This window comes from Lissotriton helveticus, chromosome 2_1 (assembly GCF_964261635.1).
Source record: "Lissotriton helveticus chromosome 2_1, aLisHel1.1, whole genome shotgun sequence".
In the NCBI taxonomy this organism is placed as follows: domain Eukaryota; kingdom Metazoa; phylum Chordata; class Amphibia; order Caudata; family Salamandridae; genus Lissotriton; species Lissotriton helveticus.
The window spans coordinates 197,506,699-197,524,363 of NC_136059.1; the positions used below are offsets into that span (position 1 = coordinate 197,506,699).

A 17,665-nucleotide genomic window follows, 5' to 3' on the forward strand; every position below is an offset into this window, starting at 1 on the left:
CCTAACACAACAAACTAATCAAGTGGTAGGCTCATGTTTCCACGTTATTGGGCTTCTCAGGAGAGTATTCCCTCTGTTACCGGATACCACCAGGAGAACGTTGGTCCAGTCACTAGTGTTAAGTAGGCTGGACTATTGCAATGGGTTGATGTTAGCTGCCAATGAGAGTGTCTTTGCCAGATTGCAGGTTGTGCAAAACACTGCTGCACGACTGGTTCTAAATGTCCCGCCTCGTACTCCCTCAAAACCGTTGCTGGCCAAACTCCACTGGCTTCCAGTAAAGCAGAGGGTGATGTTTAAGATCTGCTGTGTCATCCACAAATGCCTCATTGGAAAGGGTCATGTTTACCTCACTGAAAAATTCATCCCTTATGTTCCATCTAGATCTCTGAGATCGGGAGATCAGGAATTGCTATGTGTTCCCAGGGCCTTGAAGGCAAGAAAGGGGGGAAGGGCCTTATCAGTAGCTGGCCCCAAGCTGTGGAACCAACTCCCGAAGGAAATTAGAGTATGCAGGGAACATTTCCCTTTTAGGAAAAAACTCAAAACCTTCCTTTTTAATTATTAGTTGGTCTTAGGGCTATTTACTAAATCATGACTTGCTTCCTGTTCTTTAATTGTTGCCTAAGGCGCGGAGATACTCCCTTGGGAGTCGATTCACAGCGCCATATAAACATGCAAATAAAATAAATAAATAAGTGAGCGACAGTTTTAAGCAGGCGGCCTGGACAGCAGGATGCAATCTCCCCACTTGTCGGCAATATATTAATATGTAGATTTGGGTAACAAAGTAGGATACAGCTTTAGCAGTAGTTGCTGTGGCACATCTACCTGCGAGGTTGCAGTGCCTGGGGGAGTTTAGGCGAAAATAGTTAAGTACTAGTCGCCTCCTGGAATGTCAAAGAAAGTATAGTAATTTCAGCTCCAGCAGCGATCTGTGATGTCCGTTAGGCTGTAGGTTAGACTGGGTTTGGGTGCAGATACCAAGATGAGTTCTCCTCACAAGAGCAGGTCAACGCGCCCCCCTATGCTTCGAAGAGAGCACACCCATCAACACAAGGTAGAAACACCTTCCCCTCCGGATTTACTCATAGGACGCCATTTCAGTTTATGTAATCCGGGGCACTACGTGGCGTGTAATGGCGGTGCAGTTAACAAGCGTGAGCACAGTTATGGATGTCGAACTCCTGACGTGCGTAGGAGTATGGCACCTGCAGCAAAGAAGTTGAACTGGTCTATGGCTTCAATAGCACAGTTTCAGGGATTTCAATTGCAGCTATGCGCGCAGCTCCATGTTTCATACGGCATCCCAATCCAAAATGGCGGCTCGCCGAAATTATCTATTTCCAAACTTAACGTTCTTTCATGCGCATACACCTCCATATGAAGCATATATGTTTTTATGAGAGAGCGGCTGGGTTCTGTCACGACGTCCGCACCTCACCTTGCTCCACTTGGGGTCGCTGGTCACTGTATGCAGCTCCGTAACTCACCAGGGTCCGGCCTTCCCATCCCCGGTCTCAATTAGGTCAAGTTGCCCAAGCTGGCCTCCGCAGCTGTCAGATCTCCATTCGGCTGCCCCTCGGTGGTTCAACTGGAATGCATATCTCCCGCTTCATACACGCTCAGGCTTCCAAATTCAAGCTGCCAATGCCTCTGGTCGTCCGCTACCCTTGTGCTCAGGATTCAGCGATGTGCCTTGCGAATTAGACCGGATTAATGCAGTTGATGTTTACAGCCGGTGGAGCTCGCCTATTAAGCGGCCATTTTCCTGCTCGGTCGGCCACGCCCCCCACTGTCCCCCCAATCTTGAAGATAAGGGGGACCCAGCCAATCAGAGTTAGGCTTATGCACCCCTCCAAGTGTAGGGTGGTATAATAGGGGGTGTCAAAAAAATTAATAGACTAGATAGTGTTGCATACACCCTTTGTTACGTCTAAATTGAAAACTATTTACAACAACTATATCATTACTTTTGTTAAAGTTATCACTCGTTCGCGTGCTGGTCAGGAAAGAGGCTGTCTCCCTCCACTATCAATCAAAACACTTGACAAGTATCACTGCACTAAATACCGGACAGCACAACATTCAAATACATTAAACAATTCAAACACATTATATGTTGGAAAATAATTTCAAAATATCAAAATGAAGGTCATAATTATACTATTTATTGAAGTGGATTTTTTTTTTCAAAAGTGTTACTTTCTTTTTCAGACAACAAATACATTCTGGTTTAAAGCAGCATTAAGTTCTTTCTCAGAACAATATGAACGGAACATTCCAATGGAGATGCCCAATGCATTTCGTGATTGAAATTCCCTTCTCAGGGGCCTCTATGAATACAAAATGATAAACATCATGTTGTAAGTTATCTCCTGAATATACAGGGAGGGTGAGATCAACCAACTTCCTACCCGTGAATAATAAGAACATAGTAAAATAATGTGAAATAAATAGAATAGGAGATAAAAGTCCACTGCAAGGTGCTTGTGACTGTACACCCATACATGAACCGTGACTTGTACTGACAACCAAAAGTGAGCTTAAGGAAAACAAGAATCCCCAAAAAGTGTACAAGTTGATCAATGTTAAAAAATATGCTCCTTAGTGCTGTTGCGCCAACAAATCAGTGTATAACACCAATCTCTATTCTGTGATTTAAATGACAACCGCACTTACTGAATGTCAAAATAACTCCTGATGCCAATTGTAAGGAGCTTCACTAGGTGAATGAGCGCAAACATAATCTAAAAGACAAACAGTAAAAGCTCCAAATTCATTGACCGCGTATAATAAACTAGGCTAATCTCCAGTTCCACGTGTCCAGCCTCAGGTTGGCAGCTGACAACCTTCATAGTCAATTACCTAAACAAAACAACTCATCTTGACAAACGATCATGGTAGATTGAAAAACAATGCACAATGGGAAACTTTCAAGCAATATGACCAGAATACCATTGACAACTCTTACGGATATCAAACCTAACAACCACTACAATGATCCCCTCCCCTCTAAATGCTTAAAAAGAATCAATCACATTGTCGTTCCTGTATGGCCAAAAATGATAAATGCCTCACTTTTGCAAGGCATTCTACCAGACTGCCTAAAAACAGGTCAAGTCCTCCCCTTCAAAAAACCTACAGTGGACACGGCAGAGCCAAATAACTTTCACCCATTTACTAATATTCCTATACTTGCCAAACTAATCGAGAAATGTGTACAAAAGCAACTGAGCGACCACATCACCAATTTCAAGCTGTTGGACGACTGTCAATCCGGATTTAGACCTAGTCATAGTACGGAATCCGCAATCCTACACACAGATGATGCACTGCAGGCCCTGGACCACAATCAAACTTGTCTACTAGTACTTCTGGACCTGTTGTCTGCCTTTGACATGGTAAACCATGAAAAATTGCTAGCCAGGCTTCGAGACAGACGCATGCATATCTTTTCACATGTACGCTGATGACACTCCGATTTACATCAAGATATCATCACTGGAAGACAAAGAAAATGAACGAGGCCGTAAAAATATCATTACACTGGCTAACTAGTAATCCTCTGAAACTAAACACACAAAAAACGGAATTCCTATTAATATCACCACTCAATAAACCCACAGAAGTGAAAGAATGGACCAAACTGACCACAGCACTAAACTGTACCCAGACACTAGTAGAATCCGTAAAATCATTGGCTAATTTGCTTGATAAGAACCTAGACATGAAAACACACATCAAATAAATGACAAAGTACTCGGTTTCACCTGAACTATATTAGAAAATTGAAACCTCATCTCTAAGGCGGACCTCAAACTAGCAGTACAATCCTTAGTTATCTCTAGGATTGAATATGGATGTACAACTCTAGCAGGTCTCCCAAAACCCCAAAATCTCAACAGCCCCTCTAAAAGCATGTCTAAATGCGGCAACAAGACTCATTTCTGGTTCCAGAAAATACGACCATCTCTCCCCTCACCTGAAAGCATTAAACTAGTTACCATACTAAGCCAGAATTCAATTTAAAATGGCATGCAGTACACACAAAGCGCTCCACCACAGAACTCCAAGGTACCTCACTCAGAAAATTGAGCTGTCGGGGGGAAGCAGACCAGCCAGGAGCGCCAGAGATATGCTGCTGAAACAACCCATCTTTCAGAAGAAGACGACATACAACAGAGCTTTTTCCGGAGCAGCCCCCAGAATCTGGAACTCACTCCCTCCAAGCATTAGAAAAATTACAAACACAGCAACATTAAAACAGGAAGCGAAGAGCTTCCTAATGAGCAAGTTCCTTCCATAGGGCCAGACGACTCTTTAATCATGAAGAATAATTCCCAAATGTCAATCAGGAACCGCTCATGCTGTAGACTCCACAGAAAGTACTCCAGAATCATGTGTAAAGAAATAATATTATGTTCACTAAAACGAATAAGAATGACATACATGGGAATATTATATATAGTAATGATGCTGTTTTTGTTGAAAATTATAAGAAAATCATGTCATGTACAGGAATTTGTATAGAGTGATGCTACTCCTTTTATTGAAACTGATAAGTGGAGAAGTGTGGCTCACTGGTTAGAGGCGGCAGACCCTGAAGCAGAGGTCAGACCCGGGACCAGGGTTCAATTCCTGACGCGGCAGGGTCTTGAGCCCAAATATCCACGGACTCGATAATTCTCGTTTCGGTGCCTACTCGAGTCACAGGTTCACACTCTGCAGCTCTGGGCATTAGCTTGCTTAATCTCCGCTACGCCCCCCCCCGCGGCGGGATGCCTGGCTTTCACCTTGGGAAATGCCCAGTACGGGTATCTCACAGGGAAAAACCAGGACGGGTTCCCAAGGCAAGCGCCGAGATGCCTACGGGTAATCGAGCGCTATATAAGAACGCTTAACCCCTTAAGTGCTGCCGTCGGCCAACGGTCGTCACGGGCACTACCTCCCCAGTGCTGCGTGCGACCGCTGGACGTCCAGTTCAGCACCGGATAATGGACAGCGCAGCACTGGGGAGGTTTGTTTACTAGCTCCCAAGTGGTTAATAATAATAATAATAATAATAATAATAATAATAATAATAATAATAATGAAATCATGAACAGGAATTATATATAGTTATTTGCATTGTATCTCAAATGTTCCAAGTGTAACTGTTAAGCGCTCTGACACCCAAGGGTCAAGTCTGCACTATATAAAACTCTATAAATAAATAAAAAAAATAGAAAAGTGTATTGTACCTGGTGTTGTATTCCATGGGTAACCGTAGAGAGTCCCGAAGCAGATGCCTGAAGACCACTGTCCAGGCCAATAATGCTACTGAAACGTAAAATATAGATGGTTGTAGAGGGAAACACTATGTTTAAAATACTATTGCCAAATCTCTTAACATGACACCGTCACCTACCTAGAATTAAAGCTCCTCGTAGAACACTCTAAATTAATCTGTGTAGTGAAACACTGCCGTAGTTCACTGCTGTTTTTTTTTTTTTTGATTTTTCAAAACCTTTATTGTTCTCATCTATGTGTACACTGCTATTTAGCCAACAACCCGGAGGCAGGCAGCTTATTTTCGTAGCGTTACTCCGTCTATACGGATACATGACGTACACTTGTGCAAGTCCTTATCATTTGTACATAACTTAGTAACCAACAGAAACAACTGTAAGCGAGTGTCATAAAACAGCGAGCAGTACTCCGAATGAATGTACATGAATATATCTTAATTTGTCCGCTTTTCAGTATGGCTGGTCGCGCACTGTGGTCCACACACTCACACTCCTCAGTCTAACCCCTTCTGCACTCCTCAGTCACTGTCATTCCCCTCCGCCCCAGCCAGTCCACCAACGGTTGCCATATGTCCGCCGGCCTTGAGCGCAGCAGCATCATGTCCCAGTAGGCAGTCAGTTGGTCCTTACAGTACATTGCAGATTTTACCCAACTTGATATTTTCGGCGGAGCCCTTTGCTTCCAGTGAATCGCTATTTGCCGCTTGGCCAGCAACAACAGAAGGGCTACTAGCCTCCGGGATGCACTTGGTACCTGCATTACAAATCCCAGGAGTGCCACTAGCGGGTCTGGGCCTATAGGTGTTTCCACTATCTGCCCTATGTTACGGAAGACTATCTCCCAAAATCTGTGTATTGGTCCACATACCCAAGCTAGATGATAGAACGTAGCCTCCTTCTCGCCACATCTCCAGCAAGATGCATCCGCCTGCAGACCCATTTTAAATAGCTGTTTGGTTGTGCGGTATGTTTTGTGTAAGTAGTTGAAATGTATAAGCCCCAATCTATAATTGGGCGAGAGGTGTTCAAGTTGTGTGCAGCAAAATGTCCATTGTTTTTCTGTAATACTAATGCCTGTTTCTGCCTCCCAATGCACCCTTGAGTCAATGTGCAGAACAGGTGTAGCATTTTGTGTAGCCCTATAGATGCGTGTTATCTTATGCGAGGAGTTATTCGAGAGTATGTCCTCCAGAGCCGCCAGCGATGGTGGGGCCTCAGGGAACACAGGGTACCTGTGCTTGCACGCCGCCCTCAGTTGATAGTATAGTAGTAGTTCTGAGGCCGTCGGTTCGGACGACGCAATCATATTTTGTAGTGTAATGAAAATGTCATCTGGGTACAGGTCGCCTGCTACTTTCAGGACACATTCATGCGCCCTCCGTACTACTGCCGCGTCCGTCAGAGGCCCCAGCAGTGGGTTACCCTCCAATGGCATGCTCGGGGCATATAGTTCATTTACACCCGCTCTTTTTGCGATACCCGACCACGCCCATCGCACCACCTCTACAGTATCGATGTCCTCTTGTGACCGTTTGTATTTCCTGTACGCTGCTGCCTTTAGGGGGCAGGGTGCCGCCACGTTAGTCTCTATTGCCACGTGAGGTCGGTAAGGGATCGGGTGTTGCCAGTAATGCAGGTATTGGGCCTGCGCACTATATGCATACAGCTCAAAATCCGGGGCTGCCAGACCTCCCTGGTGGAATGGAAGTGTAAGAAGATTCCAGGCCACTCTAGGCTGCCTGCCCGTCCAGACCAGTTCGATTATAGCAGACCTAAGGCGGCGAAAAAACGCCATAGTTAAGGGCAAGGGTATGTTTATAAATAAATAAAGAAATTTGGGGACCACCACCATTTTTGTGATAGCTATGCGGCCCGTCAGTGACAGTGGCAGTGTCTTCCATTTCTTCACTTTGCTCTCAAGCCAATCCATCGCCACCCCGAAATTCGACAGCCAAATATCCTGGATAAGAGCGGCTTATTTTAATTCCTAGGTATTTGACTTCATCCGTAACCCAATCTATTGGGAATTCAGTGTATTTGTACAGTCCGTTAATGGCAGCATCGTTGATTTCGACCAGTTTGTTTATACCAGTGAGCCCACTGTAACGTATCACCTCTCTCATCAGCGGGTCAAAGTTCTCTGCCGGATTCATCATGTATATGGTGACATCGTCGGCGTACATGGATATGAGCAGGCCGCGCGATGTAAAGCCAATGCTTCGCTGAGTATGATGTTGACGCATGCGTGCTGCAAGTGGTTCGGTTGCAATAGCGAACAACAATGGTGACAGTGGACACCCTTGTCTAGTCCCTCTGGTAATAGGGATAGGAGCAGAGATCTGTCCATTTACCCGCACTCTAGCGGTCGGGTTGTTGTATAGTATGCTGATTCGTTTAGCGAACAACGGACTGAACCCCATACGGGTAAAAAGTGTAAGCAGAAACTTCCACTCAAGGGAGTCAAATGCTTTTGTCGCATCCAATAATGCGGCTGCGGCTTGCACCTTGGGGTCTAGGTAGTGCAGGAGCCCAAACAGTACCCTCAAATTATGCGAAGTGGATCTCTTCAGTACAAATCCTGATTGATCGGAGAGCGCTATTTGCGGCAACATGTATTTAAGGCGGTCCGCAAGCAACTTCGCATATATTTTGGCATCTATATTTATTAGCGAAAGTGGGCGATAGGAATCCGGGTTAGTGGGGTCCTTATCAGGTTTAAGCAGTGCGGTTATCATCGCCTCGCGCATCGCCTGATTCAAATGCTTCCTCAAAGACCCTGTGCAGTCTGGGTACCAGGATGTCCGTATATTCTTTATAGAAGTCTGCCGTTAGCGCGTCGAGACCTGGTGCTTTGCCTGGTGACAAGCTAGCTATTATCGCTCTTATGTCATCTTGTGTGAACGGTAAATCCATATACTGTCTGGCCCCATCGTTAAACCACGCTAAGGCTATGGTGTCCAGATAATCTGTTAGGACCTGGTCGTCCGGCGTCACCCTGGAAGTGTATAGTGTCTTGTAGTAATTAGTCATGACATTAAGTATGGCATGAGGCTCCCTGACCGTGTCGCCTCCCCCATCCCTGAGTTCCAAGACATAGTCCAATCCTCTTGGCGCTCGAAGCATGTTCGCAGGTGTCCGCCCAGCCCGGTCGCCCTCAACATATCATCTAGCCTGACTATCTTTGGCCAGATACGCCACTTCCCTGTCCGCCTCTTCCTGGTATTGATTAAGTTTCACTCTGAAATCAGCACGAACCCTATCTGTTGGCGCTTCAGTTAGTATAGATTCGAGCGCAGCTAGTTCCGCCTCTAATTTACTTAAGTTGTCTCTTATTGATCTGAGTACCCCAGTTTTCAGCGACATGCAGTACCCTCTCGTCACCACCTTGCAAGCCTCCCATAGTGTGCCTGGGGAATCCACTGAGCCTTCGTTGAGCTCAAAGTACTCCTCCAACTTGTCTCTCAGCTCTTGCTTGAATACCTGATCTCGAAGTGCCCGGGAAGGGAATCTCCAACTGAACTGTTGGACATATTGTGATGGAGTAGACAGTGTCAGACAGACTGGGGCATGATCGGACAGTGACCGCGGCAGGTGTGTTACCTCAATTGTTAAGCCGTGGATGTCCCTGGACAAAAGCCAATAGTCCAGTCTGGACCATGCAGCTCTATGCAACGTTAAGCATGTACCCTCCCGGGTCCCGGGGTGTAACGCCCTCTATGAATCTACCAATTGTGCATCAGTTATGATATCACCCAGCGCATCTGCTGCCCTAGGGTGGTGTTCTCTGACTGCCCCCTGTCTGTCCATGGTGTCCGACAGCACAACATTGTAATCACCACCCCACATAATCGCGGCCGGGCCACGAGTCTGAATCTTATGCCATAGATCACAATAGAAATCAGGCTTGTTGTCATTAGGGCCATAGACATTCACCAACACTATTCTCAGCCCACACAACGTCCCCACCAACAGTATGAATCTGCCTTCATCGTCTTTGACTTCCTTAAATGTTTTCCATTGTAGACCCCGTTTTACCATTATAGCCACCCCACGTGAGTAGTTAGAGTATGACGCATGTACAATCTCACCCCATCTATTGTGTCTGAGCAAGTGTGCGGCATTGGCAGTCAGGTGAGTCTCTTGCAGGAAGCATATGTCTATATCCTTTCTAAGTAAGAAAGCTTGCACCAATCTAGACTTTCGTCTATCATTCATGCCTCTCACATTCCAGGGTAGACATTTTATTTGCTTCACGTCTGCATTAGTGAGATATATGTTCCCCAAATCGTATCATATCCATACAACTTCCCATATTCCTGTCTCCATGTGAATAGTGTGGCACATCCCAACAATTTCTCCGGCTGCAACATGTCTAACCAACCATAGTACATTACATGATGTCGTTGCCGACCAGGCAACCCGGGCTTTCCAGCATCCAACGTAGCGCAATTACTCGCTTCATACGACTTGTTGCTTAAAAACAAACATAAAACATCATAACATCCCAACCTTAAGTCATCGCAGTCCCGACCCGCTCCAACCCCCCAATTAGGTTGTGCAATTCCCCCCCAACACTCCTCCCCCCCCCCCCCCCCCCCCGACTACCAAAACATCATCAAAAGTCTTCTTCAGTAACAAAGCAATGGGAATCATCCCCTGGGGTACGCAGGCTGGTCTACTACTAACCCTGTACTTTTGCCCGGGTGATCGAGCGCTGGCCTGGGTGTGCCCGCTCAAGGACCCCCCACCCCCATGCGCGTACATGAGCGTGGTAACTTATCTGCACATGGCGAACCCTCAGTACTCCAGTCAGGCATTCTGGACACTTGCAGGCGGTCACAGTGCAATTTCTGAACCGCACCTCCAGTATTTACTCAACGTCACTTACTCTCCTGCGCTTCCGGTTCCTCAGAGTGTGCCTGATTTTTTTTGATCTCTTGCCAGTTGTTTCGCATATTGCAACGCAGCTTTTGCGTCCACAAAGAAAGATGGTCTGCCTGGGCCCTGCACTCTAAGTTTCGCAGGATAGATTAGCGAATATTTAGTGCCTATTTGCTAGAATATCTTCTTCGCCGGTACGAATTCCCTCCTAGCTGCCTGAACCTGCATGGTGAAATCCGGGTCTATTGCGATGCGATTGCCCTTATACTGCAGATCCTTCATATCTCTTGCCATGCGCAATATCGTGTCTCGGTCTCTATAGTTCAAGACGCGCGCTATAATGGGCCTGGGTGGTGCACCTGGTTTGGGTTTGGGTCCAAGTGTTCTGTGTGCCTTTCCACCAGGAACATCTGTGAAAGCCCCGATCCAAAAAGATCTTTCATCATCTCTTCGTCATACAGTTCCATGCTGGTAATATCTGTCGATTCCGCCACGCCCGTGATTCGGATGTTGTTGCGCCTCGAGCGCGCCTCCAAACCCTCGTTCTTTTGTTGGATTAGCGCCAGCACTTTGTCCATGCCACGTATTTTTTTTTGTCCAGGTCAGTTTGACTTTCTTCTGTTTCAGTCACTCGCGTTTCTAGCACCCCTACTCTCCCCTCCTGTTTGTCCATTCTTTTGGTGATGCTGTCCATGCGTGCGGCCAAGTCGTCCATCTTGTGATCTATGCCCTGCAGGCTTGTTTTTAATTCCTGGAACATGGATTTTATGTCCGCTGCCTGCGAGCCTCTCTGGACTTCCTTTGACACTTCATCCTCTTGTTGTTCTTGTCCAGCAGTTTTCTGTTTGGTTTTGTCAAAGGTGAGTCTCGGCTGCCTCGTGTCCGGCTTGCCCATTGTCGCTTATTGACGCAGCTTTTAGGTAGGTGTGACGGTGCCTCAACAGTATACAGCCAGGATCTCGCCTCTTCAAAGGTCTCTGCACACTGTCGCCGATATATTCCAACAGCAATGGCTTGTGCACCCCACCACCAGCAGGGCTATTCTCCACTTTGTCCGCGTAGCACGGCACCTCCACCTATATATACGCGTCTGGTGTGTGTCCCCGGGGCGGCCTCCTGTCTCAGGCGGCCCTTTTCTCAGTAGCTCGTAGCTTTCCTCACCGCTCCCAATGATGCAGACCCCTATTACGCCAAATGTCACACAGACCTTCCCAGTAGGTTTCTGCGTCGGAACGCGTGAAGGACAAAATGGACGTTTGCGCCTTTTTTTCTCTGTTCCCAGGCGCCGTGAGCAAGTGCTCCGCTCCGCAGCAGACCCCGCCTCTGGTCAACCGGGTGCCACGGTGTATCAGGTCGCCGTTTGTGTTACAGCTTCAGTGCGTATGCTGTAGGCTTCAAGTATTATCCCGCTAGGGGTTAGCAGCTTGTGTGCACTCGTCGACAGCTACACTGCTTCAGCCAACATGGCCGCCTGATTTCTCACCACCTAGGGACCGGTACAGTCTCGATGCCCCAGCGCAAATGTAGTTTTCCGGTAAGTGCAGGGCTCTACAGCAGATAGCGCCCACCTGCTTGGGTCCAGGCCGCATGCCAGCAGCCACCCCAGTCCGCAGCTCGTGTTCTTACCGCGTATCTTCAGTGGCTCGCCTGATTCCTCGGAGCGCGATGCAGCGCAGGGTCTTCTCCGCTTGTTTCAGCTCTCCTTTCGCACGTCTATTGTAGCGCTGCATATGCCCCAGTCCGCTGGTATCTCCGACGGTTGGGGTCGCGCCGGTAGTCCGTGGCCGCAGGACCCACCCGTCTGGCAGTCCGCCCGTCCGCGGCGTAGCGCTGCTCTCCCCCGGGCTGTGGACTCACGCCAGCTCCCGGCTTCCGCTCGTTCGCCAGGCCTCTCCTCCGCTCACGGCCAGCCTGTGATTTCTGCTCGCCGGCTCACGTTACGAATCCCAAATTTCCGCCAGGCAGTCCTTATGTCTTCGCGCTTGCTCCTGGGGTCTTAGGGTCCGAGGCTCCACACCAGAATCGCCGATAAATGACGGATTAATTAGCTCGATCGGCAAAGCTGCGGTTTCAGGCAGCCATTCCGCTCTGCAGCCAAGCCACGCCCCAGTTCACTGCTGTTTTTAAAGTGGAAAGAAGCCCTAATTTCCATTGCATCTGCCGGTAAGGAAAGCAGTGAACTGTCACCATTTTTAAATGTGTCCCGTGCAAACAAGAAGTTATTTTTAAAATTGCTGAAATAGCTTATTATTGGACCCATATGCCACTAATTTTTAAATGGTGCGGAATCAAGAGAGAGAGAGAGGACCAGATAGCTAGTCCTTATCCCCGGGGTAATATGTGATTTAATCAAAAGGAGACTAGCTCATATTTATTTAAGATTACAAAAACAAGAAGACTCTGGTATGTTTCATCACGGAGTGGGAACACCTGGTGAGTGTGTTCATAAAGCCCTCACCCACCAACCTAGTTGGTGGCATGCTTCATAGCGTGCTCCGGGTGTGCTTCAACGCCTGATTGCATCATCCAGGTGCAAGATGGCAAATATCGAACAGTTGGCACACTATCAAAACTCAATCGATAAAGACAAACTAAAAAACACCAGATGTAAGAAACTGTAACGCTCGAAGGATGTTGGTAAAAAGTGAAGATGGTGCTCAACAACAGATTTTTGGGAAGAAAACAAAGTGCCAGAATGCAAAAAAGTACTAATGAAAAACGAGTGAAAATTATGAAATTGTATCTCATAGTCACTGTGCTAAGGGATGATATAAACAGGACTTAAGAAACAAAAAGAACAGCCTCAAGCCAAATCATATGAACTAAAGTACTAAATAATAACCAATGGCAAACGAGTTAGTATACAAGTGTGATCTAACAATGTATGATGCAGAGATGTCTCACTAGTTACTGCATACAAATATGCTGCAATTGACATGTGACATTATGAACTATATGAATAACAAAAATTCCAAACAATTTCACTCAGGAAATTGGACAACTGTTGCAAAAAACAAACCATATCCATTTTTCATTCAACTCGTTTGGAGTCATTATATTGAACTTCTTTATCCACCAGATCTCTTTGTGATAATTTACAATTATCTTTTTCTGGGCTGGTTTATAAAATCTCCAAAATGAGAAATCTTAGTTGGGCTATATTGTGTTTGTGTTTCAGCAATGTGCAACTATATTGGATTTAGTGTTCGTTTCATATCATGCTTTTGTGTTTTGTTATTCCGAACATGATTTTACGTTCTGTTCTTCCTATATACATCAGACCGCATGGACATTTTGTGCAGCATATCAGGATTGTTGAATTACAATCTCCTGAATGCCATAATTTGACCAATTTCCCCATCTGTGGATGGGTGATGGTATTACCAAGAATTATGTTGTTGCTGTCACGTGGCCGATAGGGAGATTTTCGACATCGCTAAGTTAGCATGAGCCCAACAACCATGATACTGCTTTTGCACAGGCCTCGGGAAAGTTTGGAGTACTTACAAGAAGCCTCCCCATGGAGCAACGCATGCGCGCTGCGCTGGCACGACCTAAAAAGGAGCTATACAGCCTGTTCCACTCCACCAACAGGGCATGAGGGCCTATTCACTATTCTTCCTTAGTTTCAAACAGGACGGGTCCCTCAGACCAATCTGGACCCCACACCCCTAAACAAATACATTCTCACAGAGTACTTTCACATGGTCACTCCTCAAGATATCCCATTGTTACAACAAGGCTACTTAATGGCCGCACTCAATCTCAAAGGTGCACATCGACATTATTGAGGGTTTCTAATAAATGGTCTTCCAATTCAAAGTGCTCCCATGTGGGGTGCCTACCTCGCCCACGGTCTTGACCAAATGTCTTGCTGTAGTAACTGCTCACCTGTACAGGCAAAGCATACATGTCTTTCCATATCTTGATTGGCTCATATAAAGCGCACCTAATCTAAACTGCCTTCAGCACACGCAGGCCACCATAAACCTACTTCACCAACTTGATTTTACCATCAAGGTCTTAAAGTACAACCTCCAAACCTTTCAAATAAAACCTTACCTAGGGGAAATTCTCAATTCACAACTAGGTATTACTTTCCTGAAAGCTGTCAGGGTACAAGCAATCCAGGCACTCATGCCCCACTTTCAACCAGGTCAACACGTAACAGTAAGAACAGTCATGCTTCTACTCGGCATGATAGCTTCATGAATAGCCATAGATACCTCATGCCATACTGAACATCTGTCCATTGCAGGCATGCTTATCACAGCAATGGACTCGAGTGGAGAGTCAATATGAAGATCCAGTGTTGGTCTGCCATCAAGCTTCCCACTCTGTGCAGTGGTGGAACAGCAAAAACCTGTTAAAGGGGAGGCCTTTCCTTGACTCCGTTTTGCAGAGGACAGTAGCAGACTCCTCCCTAATGAGATGGAGAGCACATTCTCAAAATCTCACTGTCCAGGGTCACTCGACACCCAGTGAGGTTTCTCCACATAGATCACCTGGAGTTGCTAGCTTTTCAGCGAGTTCTGAAACCCTTCCTTCCTAACCTAATTGGAAAGGTTATCCTCATCAAAACAGACAACGTGACAGCCATGTAGTGTCTGCAAAAGCAAGGGGGCACCACATTCCAGCAGCTTTCCTAGTTAGCTCTTACCATTTGGAAGTGGCATTTCCAATACTACCTGTTAGCGGAATATTTCCTAGGAGTTGACAACAACTTTACAGATCTCTTCTGCAAGAGGCTCCAACAAGTCCATGATTGGAAACTCTAGCCACAAGTCCTCCAATGCTTCCAGTATTGGGGCCAACCGCAAAAAGACCTCTTCGCCACAACAGAAAGAGCCAAATGCCCAAGCTTTCCCTCCAGGTTCCCACATTCACTGCTAAAGGGCAATGTACTGCATCAGCATGCATATAAATCTTTACAAGCAAAAGGATACTATAGTCTCTCAGGGGCAGTGCCCGTGCCAGCTGCAAGGACCAATACCGCAGCATCAGTCTCGGGTATTGCTGACTCATCTGTGTTAAGTTATCAACCATGTCATCGGCTGCCCTGGGTCTGATTGTGGGGAAGAGAGTTGCACTGTGCTCGGAGTCCTAATGAATAGTACTGTCCTCTGGATCAGTAGAAATTTTGTTAGTCGTCACGGAATGCACCAGCAACCTCAATCGCTCCTTCCTGGTCCCATCGTCGTTGTTCCCGCGATGGGCCATCGCCTCCTTTACTTCGGTTGGGATTCTGGGAACGATGAGAGGTCAGTTTTTGTCTGACTCCTGTGAGAAGTCTGGGTGGCTGATTTGACTAGAACCAATGCACATAACTTCCATCCATTCCTCAACATCTGCTGGACTTTCAAAAAAGTGGGTCTTTTTGTCATGTATAACCTTCAGCTGGGCTGGATATAAGAGTGTGTATTTGAGTTGTCCTTTCTGAATTTTTTTCTTTACAGCATGGTAGGATGATCTCTCTCTGCACCAACACGGTGTAGTCGGGGTACAAGGATATACGGTGGTTTTTTAACTGGATTAGTGCCTTTTTTCTTGCTTTCTGTAGTAAGATGTCGCGATCTCTATAAATGAGGATTTTTGCGATCAGAGGGCGGATCGGAGCGTCGCGCCAGGTCTGGATTGTCCTGTCTGGATTCTATGGACCCGTTCCTCGCAAACGTACGGAGAAGCCCCTCAGATGCCACATGGACTTTGAACCATGTCTCCATGAAGTCTGCCGCCTTACTCCCTTCAGAGCGTTCCGGCAGTCCAATGACGCGGATATTATTGCGTCTATTTCTGCCCTCCGCATCCTCCACCCGGTCCATGAGTGTTGTCATCTGCTGCTGGAGTTGTTGCAAGGTGGGCGAGTGGTCCACCACTCTGGGGGTGAGGTCTGTGATAGATTGTCCGTGGTCCTTGACTGTGTCAGCCAGCTTTTTGTGGTCTGCCCTTAGTAGCATTAGTCCCGTGGTGAGCGTACCCATCTGTAGTTCCAGCGCCGTTCTAGAGTCTCGGATCTCTTTGAGAATGAGGTCCAGTTTATCAGGTGGTCCCTCTGCGTGTCCAGTAGATGCTGCCCCAGGCGATGAGAGCTGACTAGTGTGGTCTGTCATGGGAGGAGAGGGGTCAGATCCTTGTTGTCCTTCCAGCTTCTTCGCACGCACCCTGTCCATGATGTAACGTTGCTACCAGGCTCCGTACTAGTCTGCCTCTGTGGTCGAGCCCGAGGGGGTGTCGGTAATGTCTCGGGTAGTGGTATGGCGCAGCCTTATTGTCTTTCAGCGCATGCTGAATGAGTATGGACGGTGGGGTAAATGGTAGGTTAGCCGGTGTCCCGCTGTGTAATTCCAGGCAAGGCTAATGGGTCTAGCGCTAGTGGACAGTGGTGCCCTAAAGTTGGTAGGGGAGACCTCTGGTCAGTGCCCAATGGCGTGGTCTCACCTGTATGATGGTTACTGTGCACAACACAGCGGCATCCCACTGTACGTTCTTCGCTGAATGTGGTGTCTCACCACATGCAGAGTAGGCTCAGTCTGCCTCAGGGAAACACTTCATGCGTTGCTGTATCCCGGTAAAAGGTGGTGTTTTAAGTGCCAAGGGAGCTCTGTACTACAGGTGAAGGTGGGAGGAGAGATCTCCGCAACTGCCCTGCAATTTACTTTGGGCACTCAGGCCAATCCTGTATCCCTCCAGGCCAAATCAGCTTGCGGTCAGCAAAGGGTGCACCCCGGTGCACCTCTCAGCCCACGAGGCTCAGGGGCAGATTGCAGGAATCGATATGGGACCGTGTCACAGTACCTGGCACTGTTACAGTCCTCTGTAGGTCCTCCTGGCATGTCACTACTCCTTTCCAGTTGCGCGCCCCCTCCCCCGGCGGCGACCCGGTGTGCGGGGTGCGTGTCCCTCCGCTACAGGCTTCCGGCAATCACCTATGGCGCACTTGACTCTCGGCGGTGTGAAAGACACATGAAAGGCGGCGTGGGAGCGGAGCCAAGATACTCCGCCACCGTTATCCCCATTTCAGGCCCTGTATCGCAGCGCTCTTGGACGGCCATGCCGCGTACAGGCCCGCGTCCCACCTCCGGTCCCTACCTCTCCCCAGGTGTGGCCCCGAGTAGGCCTGCGTCCCCTCCAGTGGCGTAATAGTAGTTCCCGGGTCCCCAGCAGGCCGCAGATCCAGGGCAGAGCGTGTGGGTTGGCGCAGGATCTCGCGGCCCCCTCACTCACCGCACTGATCTTTGTCAAGCCCTTTTCCACACAACGATGATCCTCACTCGCTGCCTAGCCCCGGGCAGTCCCTCCGCCAGGCCGCCCGCTCCACTGCAGCAGCCCTGCAGGTGAATCCATCAGCAGGCTCGTCCTTAGAGGGTGGGTGCGGAGCGGGTGGGGCACTGTTAAGTGGGTGACAAAAGAGATCCTAAATCCCCCTGCTAAGGGCAGGTCCCGGGCGGTATCGTGCCCAAGTGTCTGTATCGCGTGCGGGCTCCATCTTCCTG

The 17,665-nt window shown here is 47.7% G+C and overlaps 1 protein-coding gene across 5 annotated transcripts in view; it reads left to right on the plus strand.

Moving 5' to 3' along the window:
- Window positions 1–17,665, plus strand: part of UBAP2 (ubiquitin associated protein 2) — a 1,803,012-nt gene that overhangs the window by 513,431 nt on the left and 1,271,916 nt on the right. The window lies entirely within an intron of this gene.